This window comes from Xiphophorus couchianus, chromosome 21 (genome assembly GCF_001444195.1).
Source record: "Xiphophorus couchianus chromosome 21, X_couchianus-1.0, whole genome shotgun sequence".
Taxonomy (NCBI): domain Eukaryota; kingdom Metazoa; phylum Chordata; class Actinopteri; order Cyprinodontiformes; family Poeciliidae; genus Xiphophorus; species Xiphophorus couchianus.
Window position 1 is genome coordinate 21,143,263 of NC_040248.1, and position 11,305 is coordinate 21,154,567.

Sequence of the window (11,305 nt, forward strand, 5' to 3'; positions counted from 1 at the left end):
AACTGATTTATTGTAAAGTTAAATTTGATCACTAACTCCTCATTTAGAACAAACTAGCAAAATAAATTAACCTCCCCCCCAAAAAAGACAGCTGCTGTTTGTTTAATTTTCACTCCTAATTAGCTAATTAGCTAATGCTAATTAGCTAATTGCTTAATTGTTTAAGCACTTTAGCAATGTAGCTAAATAGTTAAAACACTCCATAGTTACAGGAGTGCTTAAACTAGCATAGGTTAGGCACTGTTTGAGCATAGGAGTGCTTAAACAATTGTTTGTTAAAAAGCTAACAATTAGCTTACTTAGCATTAGCTTAATTTATGAGAAAAAAAAGCAACAATCTGGTGTTTTGAATTTTTCAGTGGGGTTTCTCATTTTTTCAATTTTCAAAACTCATTACTACTGATCGTCAGCTATTGTTTTACTAATTTAAAAAAATCCTGAGTTCTAACATTACATTGTGGCCTTCTCATAATAAGCAACAAGTGTTCGCGTGCTCCACTGTTATTACAAAAAGTTATTTGCAACAGTTAATCAAGCCTTTCTTATTTGTTGGTTCTCCGCGCAACTTTGCCAAAACCTACTTCACGCCCATCTGGCTCCGAGCTCTTCAGAGCTGGAGACCCAGAGGACCTGTAACCCCCCCTATAATATTGACACAGGTGCTCCATATCACTGAATTCCTCCAAATGTAGGAGGGTGGGCTTCAGTTGTCCCCGGCTGACCGCTGGGGTTTGCTTTGACCTCCCGTTTGGACTGATCGCAGCTGTTACTGGGCTTGTTCTTAACAATAAGAGTCGTGTTTACATAAACGGTGGTTCGCTTTGAATCGCCTGCTACTTGATTATGTCGCTTCCTGTAAAGCGAGCCATTGTTGCAGTTATTGGCTTTTACATGTCCTGCAATAGAGGAAGAAAAACATCCATAATTACCTCATAGAAGCAAAGAGCAACACGTTGGTAATTTCTTAAAATAGAAGCTCTAATTGCTTTATTAGCGCCGTTTTGGAAAGGGGTTTTTATTGGAGTCAGTCGCAGGGGTGCGTCTCTCTGCGCTTGTTCGTACAGTAGAGGCCTTTCCTGCTACGCCGCCCGGCACCCGACGCCCCAACACCACAAGCCATGTCTGTTTTCTATTGTGCCACACATATGCAGCTCATGTGTTGCGCAGAGAGAAACGTGGTGCAGAGAGACGCTGATGTCATCTCTCTTTTAGCCAGCTGTGGCTTTTGAGGCTGAGCATTTCTGGGCTCTGGGAGCAACTTTGCCCACAGCAGGCTGTTGCCTCTCCCCAGGTTCCTGGAACCCCCGGTCTAACATCTTGACTCCATGGAGGTGGGAGGAGGGGCTTAAATAGATATCACCCTACTCCTCCAGTCATCCAGCAGCACCTTAAAGGAATTTATGGATTTATGTAGCTGCGTTTACATTACTGATGTGCGCAAATCTTTGTAGATATTCTGCTAATGTTGAAAAGACTTGTATTTCCATTGAATACGAAATAAAATGAAAATCACAAGCAGCTTATTGTTCACACGATAAGCCATTAAAAATCATGGTGGTGATGGATGTAAACAGAGATATATTCATAATTCATGCAATGCGTTAGCGCTCTTCATCTATCAGCCATGTTAGGAGACGTTGCCGTGTTATTGACCAAATATTATTCAAGCGTTGGAGCGACAAGCCCCGCCTTATGCGGCGTTTTGTGGAAATTGCAGTCTGTGATTTTACAGAAGGGTTATGGATCCAACGCGTTCAAAAAACACGCAACTTTTTATGAACTATGTGATGATATGAGAGCTCTGGTGGAACCAGCTACACATTGTCTGTAAAAAGCAAAAACAAACCAACATCCTCGTACTACTTCCTGTCGTCATCTGCTTTGTCATTTTCGCCAGTAGTAACATCCGACTGTTTTCTTTGCAGTTTTGCAAAATGTACCCATTTCAATAAGACCAAAGGACCACCTCATTCTAGCGCCAAAACTTTTTATTTAAAAAAAGTATTTTTTTTGTTTTTTCAAAATTGCCATGTTTTCATTAAGCAAATTTATTTTTGAGATGTCAAATTGCGCAATTATATGGTCAATAGATACACAGCTACTGTTGCAGTAAGAAAACTTAGCAAAATTAGCATTGCGTCCTTTCCCAGGAATCATCTCAAGTCCTCGAGGGTTTACAACTTTAGATTTTTGTCTGCTCCAACAAACTTGAATCAGTTCATCAGATCCTTAGACTCTGAAGAACTTGACCACATGCTGAAGCCATTTGATCCAAAGGTGTTGGACTCTGGACACCCTCGAGAAGGTGCAGGGCGTCGGCCTAGGAGCACTGCGGTTTGACACCCAACACCAATCTCTTTTACAGCAGAGATGGAAAGGCCGAACTTATTGAGGAATAGCTTTAGGGCCAACTGCGTCTGTCGTGGGTTTACAAATCAGAGGTTTTCAGACTTCTTCTCTTTGGGCATAACCGACCTCTAAATCAAAGAAAGCATTTCACAGAGCCGAGGCTGGAGAGCTGATGCTGCTGCTTCACAGTCGGCTGCAAATCACAGCGAGGCACGCTGCGCCGCCGAGTCCTGTCTGCTTTTTATTGTCCATGTTGTGCAAGGGAGATGCTAGTGCAAACATATTCACATTCTTAGAAATGTATTACAGTTTATCTCATTACATCCACAAGCTTCAATATATTTGATTCTGTTTGTTTGTGATAGACCAACTCAAACTAGTGCAAATTGTGAAGTGGAAGGAAAAGGATAGCTGGTTTTCCTGGAGTTGTGCAAATGAAAATCTGTCAAAGTTGGTATGTATTTGTAACTCACCTAACGTGCAAATGTCTTCATGTGTACATTAACATAAACAGCATAAGACCAGCTGCTCTGGGAAGGTCTCCACGGTTTGTTGGAGAACAATGTTGAGCAAACAGTGTCAAGAACACCAAGGAACACATCAAACAGGTCAGAGAGAAACTTGTGGAGGAGTTTGAAGTAGGGTTGGGCCATAGAACAACATGTCAAGTTTTGAATTTCTCCCAGTTTAAGTCATCATGTCAAAACGAGAAGAGCATGGTAAAACTTTACACCTGAATGAAAGGCGTTACAGACGTATCAGTAGGTGATGGTCCAGGGCTCAAAGCCTGCATTGCAGATATACTGGATTTACAAACCATTTATTACAGCATTTTGACCCCAGTTGGATCTTTGTCAGACATTGACAAACATTTCTCTACCTTTAAAACCGGAAACATACAAACACATGGTTTATGTGACTGACGGGGCAAGGAGATCATTAGGCAAAGATGAAGATAAAAGACCCATGGTAATATTGGAGGAGCTGCAGAGTTATAGTTCACCAATCTGATGGTTGAATAATCCAAATAACAGATTAAAAACAAATAAATATATTTATTTTGAGCTCATATGTCTATTTATTCAGTGATTTAGCTGCAAAAAGGGTTTCTAAATAGAAAATGTTGCTTATTTTGTTCATATAGGTTTTGATTAAAAAATTAACTTGATTAAAAATTGTCTCCTACCATACGTTAAAAGCATGTTCATGTTTTAGAATGGCACAGTCAAAGTCCAGACGCCAATTTTATTGACAATATGTGCTGACCCTGATTATCAAACATTATGACTGAAGAAAGGGTCAAAATGTCTGTTCCTCCACGTGCTAAGACCTGCAGCTATAATGTTGACTGAATATAAATGCATGCCACACTTTTCAGGTTTTTGTTAGTTTGTCAGTATTATGTACAGTCAACTTTTTTTGAGCTTCACATTATGTTACAATGATTTTCCCTCATCAAAAACATGCCCTAGAGTGTTGCCTTCATTCTTCCATGCATGTGTGAGAAATCCTTTAATCTCCATGGCAACCATTTAGGTGTGAAAAACATCTGGGTAGACCTAGTACCGTCTTCAAGATGCCGCTCCTCTTTGGATCCTTCCAAACTACCATCTCATTCCCTGCAACTCCCTCACTCAGCTCCTCCAGACTAGCCAGCAGCAATTAGCAAACACCCAGAGGAACTGTGCATCTGCTGAGCTCATTATAGGAGCTACTCCTCAGTGAAAAGCTGGTGAAAACGTTAAAGGGTTAATAGAGGAGCCATGTTGTGATGACTTTCTGAAGGTGGAGTTTTAAAATTAGCAGGAGTTTCTAAAGAGAAAAAGGCCCAATTTCAAGGTGTTAAATTACAAAGTCAGATTTCTTTTAATTAATATTTGATTTATATCACATTTTTATAACAACTTAAGGTAACAGTCTCTTGATTGTGCTATGAAATGACCCTCTGTGCCTGGAAAACACATAATACTGTCCCTTTAAATCCCACTGATATACTTTTGCGGTACATACTGTGGATTTTTGTACGTAGAACTTCTGACGCTATCGAATTTAGTTGAGAAACATCGCATGTCATGCCCATAATTTCAGTCTGAATGTCCCTGTTATTATCTCCAATCAGTGAGCGGGGGTCACTGTGTTAGTCAGCTGCGCTCATATCCAAGGCAGCATGTGGAGCAAGGCTTGCTACAGTGGCTTTAAATAGCTCTGCAGGTAATGAGCTTTAGAACGCTGTAACAGTAGCAGTCCCAAAGTCAGGAGTCCAGCCACCTTTAAAAAGCTCAACGCAAGCCAGACTGATTACCGTCATGGGGGTTACCATGCCACCTGGCAAACACCGACGCTCTCTGTGATCAGCTTAATTTACGACCAGAGCTGCCGTTTGTCTCTCCATTTGTTCTGAGTCCTGTCAAATACTTGATCACCGGCGGCACCAAAATAGCTCTGCTGGGCAGCCGAAAGCAGCAGGGCAAGCACAACTTTCTTTTTAACCTCATCCTGATGGTTCTCTATCAAAGCGAAGGCCAAACAATGAGTTCCCGCCGCTGCAGGCCTGCGCAGAATTTATAAGCCGGACATTTTTTCATGCAGAAAGAATGCGCTAAACTTGGCCGAGCCATAATAACTGCGCGTTTGTGAGGGCCTCTTGGACCAAAATTGTCCATTTCCCATCAGAATCCGTCAGCAGACCTATAATTAGGTTTATTTTAGGAACGTCGGCATACGGAGCGGTCACTCCGCCTGCCGAATGGATCTGGCACAACCACAGGAGCTGACCTGTGAACCCAAACAATTGTGCCGCAAACACAAAACTGATTCCGTGTTACATTCCTAAATCCGTCCACTGCCAAACAGGATGAATCATGAGCACAAAAAAAAAAACGTTTGCAAAGTTTTGGGCTGTGGCTGTTGATTATGAGCATGTGTTCCACGTTTGCGTCCCTGTTACACTGTTGCCCTTTGTCTGCTGGGAGAACGTCTAAATCCAACCGCGCCAGTGACCCGTCATAAGATGCGACTTTGTGTTGGGAGGAATGGCAACAAGTGAGCTCACTGCGTTTGCAACCCCTAAGCCGGTTATCTAATCTATTCAGCGTCTTCCTCCGGAGAGCTTTTATTTTTTCTGGGCTGCCAGCCCAAAGTCCGCAACTGTTCAGCTACTAGCTAAAACTGTGGAAAGCTGTTCGGGGACAAAACAGTGATATCCGAGCAGGAGCAACCAAGGATACGCACAGAAACCGAACCTGGAGGCCTCTACCTGCTGAACACGGCGGCCAGCAAAGCGAATCCCCCAAACAGCTGGGCTCTGACGGGGTCAAGTGCCTACCGTAACTCGGGCCAGATGTGAGGAGGACCTCGCCGTATGAGGTCTGAACCCTGGTACCGCACCGCCCAGAGAGGGTTCTGCTGAGCAGATCTGAGGAGGCTTGTGTGCATAATGTGTGCCTCGGTTCGGCGGTGGGTTCTGGTTATTGTTGTAAGGTTGGAGATCAGCAGGCGAGAGGGCACTCTGGCCACTTTCAACACATGAGGATCATGTAAAGCCCCCCTCACCTCTGAACCACCGGTGTGAACAGCTGGATGGTGTTGATGCAGAGGTTCGCTTTGATCCACCTGGATCCGGATCCGGGCAGACATCTGTGCCCGTACGGTGCAGGAGAGCTGCTCTGGGAGAAGGCCAAGCTGTTCGCCGAACCTGTTTTTATTACCTTCAAGTGGATGTGAAGTACTCTCCCACCAGGACTGGCTTAACCTGCTGATAGGCCCACAGAACAATAAGTTAGCAAAGGGGCCGCCTCCTGATCTCACTGGCTGCCATTGGCCACAAGCTTTATTAAATAATCTTTAAGGATTCTGGGTTTTATCCTGTAGAAATGTCTTCAGATGTGGGAACAAGTAGCTTCCAGTGTACTGTACTGCATGATACATTACAGTCCTAAAGCGCTGTATGAAAGACAGATTAGGGCTATCAAAATCAAGTTATTTGTTACGGCGAAGGAAGAAAATAACAACAGATTGACTCACAATCATCTCAATTTCAGGAAGTGCAGTATCGCAGTTGCAAAGGACCACTTGGGCTCAGTTATTAAATGTACATCATATTTCAAGTGTTGACATTCATGCCCTGTCCGTCAATCATATTATTTGGCGTTTTGGATTCACCCCAACGGCCCTGGATACACACACCTTTAAAAGGTTTTACATGTCATTACACAATGTACAAACAGGTTGGCTGGACGGCCTTGGCTACTCATGGACTCTGTCATTGGCATACTTTTATTTGTAAGGCCGTACTAGGATTTCTTCTTCATATTTGTTAGAAATATTGTCTTCGTTGTCAGAACTTGTTTTTGCTTTCGGTGCCGAGAAGGTCCCAGCTGAACTTTTAAATAAATCACTTCAGCTTTCTGCTCCATCTTCTTGGAACCAGTTTTTGATCTCAATGGGATGCTCCTGGTGAAATAAAAGTAAAGTAAACCACAATAACAACAACACAAATCCATCTCATATATGTTGGTATGTATGGTTGAGATGTTAAAGTTCATGGGAATCAGTGGGGATGATTTGGTCATTTCTATTAACCATAACCACTGCCTATCTTTACCAGTCTACACGTCAATAACTTCAGCGAATAAAGTGACAAGTCACAGAAAAAGGGTCCAAAATCTTGGACACTTTAATTAGGATGATATAACTGAAGTTCAAAAACTGTATATTTTAGTTGTATTTTTTTTAATATAGTTTTTTTTTTAATAGTTGGGGTTCAGGTAAATAACACATAATTACCTTGTCATATTTTTAAAATTTCCTGTCAACTTTAAAAAAAAATTTAACTCAAAAACATGGCAGGCCGCTGCCCTAGCATCCCTACCACCAAACTTATCAATTTTTCCAGTGGGAACCCTGGACTCAAATGCATAAAGTGGTTATTGTCAATTAAGCTAAATATCTTGCCATTTCTAATTGCTGTGAAGCGTCCTGACACTTGACTTTTTCTAGCAGAGCAGTTGTCAGTTATTGCTGGGAAAAAGTGGGATGTCGAGTTTCAGCTGCAGTGAAGTCGTGTCTGTTTTTTGTGCCTGGAATGTATTGCATGATGGATACAATGTTAGATTGCGTTGCCAGTATCGGTTTGCTTCCTGTTGACAAAAATGTGTGTTTTGTGAAACACTTCCGTCCATCAGCTCTCAGTCGACAAGGACATTAAAGCGCCGTGGGGGCTGGAAAAAAAAGGCCGCAGAGCACTGGGAAGGAGTCTACATCAGTAAAATCCTTGTAGTTAATTGCTTCTTTCAGTGGATCTCAGATATTTAGCCAAGGACTGCAAAACAGTGAGCCATCTGGCTGCGGACCTCATCAGCTTTTCTCCCTTGCTTTTGCTAAGATTTCATTTAATCTGCTTTAATCTGCTTGTTTAAAACTGGTCGCAATAATTGGTGGAAGTGGAGCCAATAGAGTAATAATAATAATACAACAAATCCGCTCCTCCGTCAGGCTAGCCGGAGATTTTCTTAAGGAGGCTGTGAGGTCAGAGGACACTCTTGGTTTAAACTTCTCATTATTATGTCACCATCAACACAATCCAGAACTCCTGGACTCCTCACCAACTCGGAGTCTTTGCTCTGAGGATCTGACACATCGGATGAGCCTTTGCTACACTCAGTGAACTGATAAAGCAAAGGGTAATCGCCCGCTGTTTTCTCCGGCCTCCTATACGTTGGGGGAAGAGATGTTTGGCGAACGCGGGGCCGAAGACCCCGAGGGCGAGATGTGTGACCTCTGTTTGCTCGTGAGTCACGCTGATAAGTGCTTTCATGCAGAGATTGTGGCTAATTTAGTATGTCCACACTGAGACTCCTCATACCAGAAGTGACATTGTGACATTTCACCAGGGGTTGGTCGTTGGTCGTCCAGCTGAGCAAATGAAAATGGCCTTATCTTAGTCCAAAAAAATAAAAAGGGAAAAGGATCACGAGGGTGAAAAAGTGACATGCGTTCTTTTTTTCTTCATATTTTTCTTGTTTTATGTTTGGGGCATTTGAATTAGTAGTAAAAACAGTTCTGTTAAAGCTTCAGTATGTACCTTTTATAAAACAACAACAAAAAAAAGGGTTTGACATATTTGTTAAAACTGTCACCATGTCGTAACAGTTTATGAGACAAATAATTTGTGAAAAATCAGTTTCCTAATCCCTGAACTACTATTGCCATTTGAAGAAATGCTCAGCTTTAGACCAAAAACAACCAATCAGAGCGAGGAGGAGGGTCTTAGCGCTGTCAAACAAACTCATGTACTCGCTGCTAAATACGACAATGCCAGAGAAACAACTCAAAATCACAGGAAAACCATTTATCTGTAGTCATCGGTGGCTATGCTAACTAGCCTGAGCATTCACAGGCTATGATAACTGTAGCATAGCAGAGAGAAAGGGGGGGTGGAAGACAGTTGGCAGGGTGTTTGACAGCACTAAGACCTTCCTCTTGACTCTGATTGTTATTGTTGTTATTAGTTGTTGTTATTAGTTAGCACTGGGAGAAGGCAGAGTAGTTAAATTTTTTTCACAGATTATCTGTCTCATGCCAAACTCTCAGGACATGGTGACAGTTTTAACAAATATGAAAAACCATACATACTGCAGCTTTAATAATGGCCTTTTTCACCACATACATACAGTCATATTTCATTAAATTAGCAAATGTGATGCAGTGAGGCTCATTTCATGTGATAAAGTCTTATTTAATTAATGGCTGTTGCATTTTGCCAATTGAAAATCAAAACACCCAGCAATTCCTAACTTGGGATTCAGTTCACTGCACATATTAGGATGACGGATTTGGTCGAGGCTGGTGACTCCAAAAACTCCCTCATTGAGAAAATGCTTGGACAGTCTTGGCAGAAAATGCAATGAAACTTTGTGTGTTTTTCCACCCCAGTGTCTTGTTTGTCCTTTCAGTATTGGTAGACTGTTAAATGGCGAAACACACAGTCCCAGAAACTCAAACACGTGGTCAGGGTAATATAGCCTGTCTCCTTTTACTCACGGGACCAGTCTGGAGCGCAAACAGCTCCAGACAGGCAGAGTAGAGAGGAAAGGAGGATTGTAACAAGCCTGAGGAAAAATATAGTCCTATTGTTTAGACAGATCAGGGTTTCCAGTCAGCAGGAAGTTTTATACATTTGCAGTAACGTGTAATTACACCACAGCGAGCCTAATTACCAGGGTGATTATGTAGAGAAAGTGCATTATTTCGGGGCCACGTTGTGGAGGTCGCGAGGGTAACAAGCACAGAGCTGCAGAGAGGAGAGTTTCTTCATTTAGGAAAACACGCATGTGTTTAATGATGAATCAGATCCAGCCAAACATCAAATTATGTAACTATATCAGGGAAACTGAATTGTAAGAAACAGTCATTTAAATGCAACTTTGTAAGTGGTCCGCAAACCATAAAAAACAATTCCAAGATTGTGGATGATTAACCAGTAGAGTGTTTTTGTGAGATGATTTTTTAAATTATTTGAATATTGTAATTGAGTGTTAAGGCCTGCGGTGTGAACATAGCCTTAGACACAATCACTTGAATGAATGTTGCATGACACATATTCCTTTCAGTCTTTTTGACATCTCTGCATGTTTTCTGAAAGGCAAGGTGGGTTGAAGTCAACCTTCTTTTCTCTTCCGTTAGCCACCAAGCAAGGAGCAACAGCCCTGTGACTGATGAGCATGTTGGGCAAACTGATGTTAACACATCAGGAGCCACATCTCTACATGTGACAAAGCTACTAATCAAGACAACACTTCTCAACTTCAATCGCATGTAGAACGTCTTTTGATTAAACCTCAGTTATGTGAGAGTTTCTTTTCCTCCTTTCCTGATCAGTAAGAAAGCCGTGGTTTATTTAACCAAGAGGCGAGAACTGGAGGACAATGAAATGTTTGTGTATTTCCTACCAAAACCAGCGGAACAATTCAAAATGGCCGAAAGGTGACGATGGTGTGTTTGTCAAACAAAAAAAAAAGGCAAACACGAGGGTATCCGAGGCGTTTTCACAGATGGTTTAGACATCCAAAAGTTAGGATTCACTCTCCTGTGTATTCCTTACAGTCTCCATTATCGCTCAGAGAAACTACACAAGAGCACAAGCACACATAATGACATCCATCCTTCCCTGAGGAGGCATTAGGGATATGATTTGCTCCGGAGGGGCCAACAGGCATGAAAGATGAATGAGAGACAGGGCTTGATGGAGAGTGCATGCACGCAGGTACACGCACGCATACACACAAGCACACACTCGTTCACTTACAGAAACACAAGATGAGCAGAGATGGTTGAGATTCCTCAGCAGGTGCTCTCCCTTCTTGACATGTTTGTTCTTTCCCCCAGCCTGAGTGCTTACAGAGCCGGGAAAAAAGTATTTTGTAGATTATAGATTTCTTCTGGGTTTCTTTCTAAGCTTTACACAAATCAACAGACTTTGAAATCAGGCAAAGATACCAAGTTGTAGTTTTCAAGTAATTGTTTCATTTCTTAAGGGACAAACAGCCAAAAAAAGAACAAAAAACTAGTTTGTTGGAGAATTAACTTTGGCTCACTTTTCTTTGCAGAGTCCCTTCATTTCAGACACTTTTGAGACTTTTCAGACTTGATTGGTATGGTAAAGATTATGCCAAAGCATTTCAAGCAGCTTCATGTTCAGACTTTGACTGGGCCACTCCAGTCATACATTTGCTTGTTGTCTTCTTAGTTTTTGAGAGGTGGACCTGATCATAGTCGTGTTGCATGAAAACGTGTGTGAATTTCAGATCAATAACCTGACAACATTCTCCCTCGGGGTTTTCTGGTAGATAGCAGAATTTATGGTTTTGTCAATTGAGACCAATCGTTCAGGTCCTGAAGCAGCAAAACAGCCCCGGGTCATCCCACCACCACGACCTCCACTGGACAGCAAATACAG